This window comes from Beta vulgaris, chromosome 8 (genome assembly GCF_026745355.1).
Source record: "Beta vulgaris subsp. vulgaris cultivar EL10 chromosome 8, EL10.2, whole genome shotgun sequence".
Classification (NCBI taxonomy): domain Eukaryota; kingdom Viridiplantae; phylum Streptophyta; class Magnoliopsida; order Caryophyllales; family Amaranthaceae; genus Beta; species Beta vulgaris.
The window spans coordinates 6,844,076-6,851,218 of record NC_079209.1 but is presented as its reverse complement, the minus strand read 5'-3'; the positions used below and the strand labels follow the sequence as shown (position 1 = coordinate 6,851,218).

Sequence of the window (7,143 nt, the reverse complement as noted above, 5' to 3'; positions counted from 1 at the left end):
TTAGTTTCTTTCCTTGATTTCTTTTATTATATGTTTCTTTGTAGATTTAGATTTCATTATTTATTTCATGATAGAGTAGTTTCTTTTATATATGGTTAAGTGAACCTTAGTATGATTTAATTCATGATTGTTTCTTTAAATTCTCATATTAATGTTGATTGTTCTTGCTTAATTGATTGTGCATATTCCAATACTAGATTAGGGATAACTAGTATTGTATTATTCCATTGTCTTGATCACAACGGGAGTTGGATTTTGACGGATTTGATATTTCAATTAAGGGCATGAAGTTCTCCACGGGAGTAGGTAGAATGGATTGTTAGGAAGTTAAAGTGCCGTGTTTAATGTCTTTAATTTGCATGATTCCACGGGAGTAGGCTTGAATGCATATTAGAGAAGCCATAGATACTCGGGAGAGGTTTATGGTACTTTATAGGGTGTACTTTTCCTTGTGAACATTTAATTTATTAGTTTGGGGTAGAAATTATTTTGTATTATTTCGTGCTAGTGGGGATACTTAACTGTAGAGTCTTTTATTTTTATATTGATTTGTATAGTTTAACTCCACCATTATTCTTGATATTAATCTCCCTTACACTAGTAGAATAAATGCTATTTGCTGCGGTTAAAAAGTGCCCTATTGCTGCGGTTTTGGGCGCGCAACAATTAAGAGGGCATTAATAGGTATTAATTATATTGCTGCGGTTTTAAACCATTATTTAAGGGCTAATCATAGAACAACTTTCTCTCTGTGGGATCGACCCTGACTTACCCTACTACATAGTTAGGAGGATTAGTTAGGTTATTTATTTTTCTAAGTATATGAATGGCTTTTAGTTGCCTATAATGGTTGTATATATTGTTATTATAGCTAAATATGTCCTAACATGTTGCTAAATGCGTGAAACTAAGTACATGGAACATACTTTGCAAAAAGCAGCCCGATTTCGCTTTCATTTACGCAAAATGGCTTTCTAAGCATGTGAAGTGAGTTTTCTTGACTCTAATGGTTATATATGTAGTATTTATAGTTATATATGTCCTAACATGTGGCTAAATACAAAAAAAAAAGTACATGGAACATGAAAAGCATAAATCGGCCCGAAATGACCTTTACTTACCCAATATGGATTTCTAAGTATATGAATGGCTTTTAGTTGCCTATAATGATTGTATATGTTGTTATTAGAGCTAAATATGTCCTAACATGTTGCTAAATGCGTGAAACTAAGTACATGGAGCATACTTTGCAAAAAGCGGCCCGATTTAGCTTTCATTTACGCAAAATGGCTTTCTAAGCATGTGAAGTGAGTTTTCTTGACTCTAATGGTTATATATGTTGTATTTTTAGTTACATATGTCCTAACATGTGGCTAAATACAAAAAAAAATTACGTGGAACATGAAAAGAATAAATCGGCCCGAAATGACCTTTACTTACTCAAATGGGTTTCTAAGTATATGAATGGCTTTTAGTTGCCTATAATGGTTGTATATGTTGTTATTAGAGCTAAATATTTCTAACATGTTGCTAAATGCGTGAAACTAAGTACACGAAACATACTTTGCTAAATGTTAAAAAGTTAACTTACACAAGTGCCTTCCCATAATGATTTCTTCATTGCCTTGGGCACATCCTTCCACTTGACCAAAATGTTGAGTTTGCGCATACAAAACCCAATATGCTGCCCATTCTTTACACGCCACTGACTGCAAGGTTGACCCAAATCATCATACTCGAGGGTCATATTGGTCTTAAAATTTATACCCTTAGTCGCATCCCTTCCTTTCCGCTTCTTTGTTGCAACTCTCCTTGGAGTTTTGGTTGAGACTTGCAACTCTTTCCCGGCTTTTGTGGGTGGCATACTGATCGATGAGACAGTTGGATAATCTTCCCGAGCATTGTTGTCAATGGGGGGAGCATTATCGCCTAGCTCCTCAAGGAGTTGAACCTTGCGTATTTCCTCATCTTGCAAGTGCTTCTGCTCATCATGCGCTATGTCTTCCGGTTCACCTTTATCCTCCTCCTTATTTGCATCATACTCGTCATCATCCAATGACTTATCGTATTCATCGTCATTTTCTTCCTCCATAATCACATCTTCTAGGACCATGTTTGAAAATCTTGAAATATTTACAAAAAGATCTTAGAAACGCGCAAGATCAAACAAAAACATGAAAGAAAGTATAAACGCGAATGGTGAAACAAGAACATGTGAAGCTATAAGAAACGTGCATCCCTTCCCCCCCCCCCCACAATCCCCACCCCACCTGCCACTGCCTACTGCCCCCTCTACCTGCCACTGCTTACTGCCCCCTCTACCTGCCACTGCCTACTGCCCCCCTCCTTGCTACCTGCGACTCCTCACCCCCTCACTGCCCTGCCACTGCACACACTCACTACCCCCCTCTGTGCACTGCCATTTCCCCCTTCCTGCACTACCACTCCCCCCTGCACTGCCTCCCTTCTTGCACCCCTCCCTCACTGCACACACCCCCTCCATGCCCTGCACTCACCACACTCACTGCACACACACACACCCTCATTGCCTTGCACTCCCCACACTCACTGCATACACCCCTCATTATCTTGCACTCCCCACACTCACTACCCAACCTCCCTGCCACTCCCCACAAACTCACTACCCACCCCCTCTCTGTCCTGCCACTGCACACACTCACTGCCCACTGCACGAACTGCACCCTCCCTCAACAGCCTGCACTCCCCACTCCCCTCCCTGCCCTGTCACGACCAATCCCCCCCCCCCCCCTTGCACTGCCACAGCCAGTCCCCACCCCCTCACCGCCCTCCATACCATGCCATCCCTTCTCTGTGCTTTCATTTCAAATGAAAGCACAAAAACATTTGAATGGTTATTAGTCACATTCAAGAAATCTATTGGTGGTCTAACGCCTACAACAATCTTTGCTGATCAAGATTTAGCTATGTCAAATGCGATAAAAAAAGGTATGTTATTAAAAATTTCATTCTTTATTATCAATGCACGTATATTTGTAGTGTAAGTAAGTAATGTAACCCTTTTAACAAAATAATAGAAATTGTTTAGAAATATAATTAGTTGTTCAGTTGGTTACTATTTATATTAGTCAGTAACCCTATATATGTTAATTAGTAAAACCTACATATATTAATGACTAACCGCTTATATTGCTCTAAGTAATGCTATATATTTGTTCCAGTAACCCTATCTATCTGTTGTAACCCTATATATGTGCACGAGTACCCCTATATATCTGCTCGAAGAAACCCTATATATCTATTCTAAGTAACACCATACCTGTGCTATAAGTAACCTTATAAATTTGCTCTAAGTAACTCTATATATCTGCTCTAAGTTACTTTTATATATTTGCTCTGAGTAACCTTACATGTATGGTCTAAGTAAAATATGTATGACTAACACCTACCACTTGTAGAAAAAGGACTATTTGCGTCCCCCCAAGTCCGTCGCACTATAATGGAAACGATGCAAAAACCAAATTTGCGTCGCATGCTTGCTGGGGTACGACACAAAACAACAATGCACAAGCACCAGGTACGAACGATGTGCGTCGCACCCTCATTACATGCGATGCATATGGACCATATGCGTTGCACATCATGAGGGTGCGACGCACATAGCTGCATCTTGGTAAAAAGAAATGAGGCCCTATCTGCGTAGATTCAATAATGTGCGTCGGACATGCACTTAGATACGATGCAGATAATTATTTGGGCCGGATAATACTTAGAGTGCGACGCAGATGAGGCCCAATATACACACGCGCTTCTTCCTTCTTTTTTATTTACAAAACCTACCAATTAACTTCTTCCTTCCTCATCTCACACAGCCGTCACTCTATCCCTCTCTCTCCTTCACTTTTTCCCATCTTTCTTCCATCAAATTCTGAATTCTTAAAATACATCTTAATTATTGTCACCGGAAATTAGATTCATCGTCACATCATCGAAAATACTGATTTCGTGGTTGTTTGCTCGTCGGATTCGTTCTTTCATGAACTGCAAATCTTCCTCAGAAAAAATGGCAAATCCTTCGTGAACTGCAATTCGAATATGGCACTTCGTGAACTGCATTCCGTACCAATTTTGTACCAAGAATAAGGTAATATTGGGTTAGTCTATGAAATTGAAACCATATGGAAATCTGGTAACTTTGTTTCTTTTTGGTTGAGTTTAAACGGTAACTTTGTTCTTTCATCTCCTTTGCCTTTTTCTCCTTCATTCGTGTTTCAATTTTTTTCGCAAATAAATCTTCTCTTTTTCTTTTGTTTCGCCTGTCTTGATTTTTCGTTATCTATCAATTTTTTCAGATCTGTTTGAAGACCTCCTCGTTTTTTCATTTTTGTCTGTGTCGACACATTGCTGCTGGTGGATTTGTTCGAATTATAAGAACGAGAAGGAAGGTCAAGATGTGAAGGAAGCTCCAAAAGTTTTGTACTATATTAGTTAATGATAGATTTGTTATTATGAATTTGTTGTTTTATATATGTTCTGAAACTCCAACTATTTCTACAAATTCTTGCTTTATTGTTTATTAGTTTTCTTTGATTTTCCATCCTCTCTAAACATTCATCGTCACACCTTGAATTTCATTTTTTGTTTTTGAGATTTTTGTTTGGTTGTGGCCTGTGGGTTGATTTTAGAAAATTTATATTTTGTTTTTGAAAAAAGGGAAATTTGTGTCGGATGGAGGACTACGTGCAACGCAAATGACTGGCCTGGGCTGCTGCTCTTCTCCTATCTGCATCGCATTCTAAGCTAAGTGCGACGCAGATTATGCACCATTTGCGTTGCCAGTGCTCCGCATGCAACGCAAATAGCCACTCAAGTGCGTCGTATTCTTATCCGAAGCAGATCCTGTATCTTCCATTTGCGTCGAGACCTATGCCGTCGGACCTATGTCCGACGCAAATGGTGTTCCCAAGTCCGATGCAAATTGACCTTTCTCCACTAGTGTACTTATACGAATTAGTAACTGTTAATTATATGAATGAGTAACCCCCAAAAATATGTATCAGTAACACCTACTTATAAGAATTAGTACTACCTATTTACATTAATGACTAACTAATTATATTAACCAGTAACGCCTATTTATGTAAATAAGTAATATCAACTTATATTAATTAGTAATCCCATATATTCATCTAAGTAAACCCTATAGTAACCCCTATAGTAACCCCTATCTATATGAATTAGTAAGATGTGAATAAATTTATCAGTTACTTGTGAGTAAATCTATCAGTAACATGTGAATAAATTTATCAGTAATATATGAGTATATTTATGAGTAACTTCGTTCTAAATGCAATTACAGTAAGCTCTAAATGTTTTTTTTTTTTACTAATTTCTTACTATCAATAACTTCTAAATACACTTACACTAACCTATAAATGTATTTTTTACTAACTTCTAAATATAACTATTTATATTAATCAGTAAGTACCATATATATGTTAACCAGTAACTCCTACTTATAATAATCAGTAACCCCATATATTGCTCTAAGTAACCCTATAGTAACCCCTATCTATATGAGTTAGTAACATGTTAATATATTTGTCATTAACTTCTAAATACACTTACAGTAACCTGTAAATGTATTTATCACTTACAGTAACCTGTTCACAAAACTAACTACATTTCTTCATATAGGTAACCTTAGTTAATCATATGACATTCCTATTTAATCATATGAGTAACCCCAATTATTCACAACAGTAACCTGATCTAGTCATACAAGTAACCCCAAATGTTCAGTAAACTAACGTCATTTTTCTATAAGTATATTTATCAGTAGCATCAATTGATACTATTAAAAAAAATTAAAGAATTAAAAAAAATAGAAAACAGGAATAAAAATCATGAACAATGAATCAACACAAAAGAGGAATAATTTTTTATTAATATTCAAGTTTTCAATTATATTACTTGAACACAAAATACATAGGCAGAAACTATTTTATAAACTAATTACATATTTTTCTTCTTAAAATTAATAACTATTAAAAATTATTTATCTTCTTCGTTTTCTTCTTCTTTTTCATCTTCCTTCTCCTTTTTTCATGTTCATTCTCCTCCTCCTTCTCCTCCTCAATCTGTTCCTTCCACTTCTTAAGAAGGTACTTTTCATCCCTAACAGCGTACATAGTTGGGTCCTTCATGTTGCATATATCCTCTATTATTGCATGAGGATCTACCCCTCTCTCTAGTGCTTAGTAAAACTCGAAGAGAATCCATTATAGTTGATTAGAAGTTCCTAAACTTTGGATAAAATTTGTCAAAAGCTTGACACACTTTAAGAACTTTGGCTTTGAACTCGGGATCCATAAGTTTAGATGGTAAATTCTAAAAATATGAAGAAACTTTAAAGAACTGAAGAAGTTGAAAAGAAATAGAGGGAAGTGATTTTTTCTAACGAAAATGACTTCTGAAAATCTTTTATTTATAATAATAATTGCATTTTAATTCATTGAATATACATGAAAAAAAGAACTAAATTTTACGTATTCAATATAATTGCATTAAAATTGCTACCGAACACTTTTTCATAATATGTATAGTCACTTCAATTTAAAGGTTTATTGGTAACCAAAATATGGCCGCTAAGTAACCCTTACTGTCACATCTGTTATTAATTTTTTAGTTGGTAACCCATTAATAAACGAATTCTACCCCCAAACAAATAAACAAAAGTAACCCCGTCAAATTGTTTTAGTAACAACATATATTTAATCTAAGTAACCCTATGTATCCGCTCTAAGTAATAACATATATCTAATCTAAGTAACCCTATTTATCTGCTCTAAGTAATAACATATATTTTATCTAAGTAACACATAGATATAATAATCACTAACCCGCTAAATATGATTTGGTAACACCTACTTATATGAATTACAAACACCTATCTACATGAGAAAGTAACCCCTATCTATCTGAATTAGTAACACCTACTTATATTAACCAATAACCTCATGCATGTTCTCTAAGTAACCAAACAAAAACGCTTGGGATCTTGGGGATGTGGGAAACTTTTGACAAATGCAGCCCACTTAGGATATATGCCATCCGTAAGGTAGTATCCCATAGTATATTGACTACCATTCACAGTAAAATCTA

At 35.8% G+C, this 7,143-nt stretch overlaps 1 long non-coding RNA gene across 1 annotated transcript; it reads left to right on the top strand.

The window, feature by feature from the left end:
- Positions 1-3,665: 3,665 nt before the first annotated feature.
- LOC104900880 (uncharacterized) lies at positions 3,666-4,627 on the top strand. The gene is made up of 2 exons (XR_791115.4): positions 3,666-4,123; positions 4,332-4,627. It is a non-coding gene; the product is annotated as an uncharacterized LOC104900880 (long non-coding RNA).
- Positions 4,628-7,143: the final 2,516 nt, after the last annotated feature.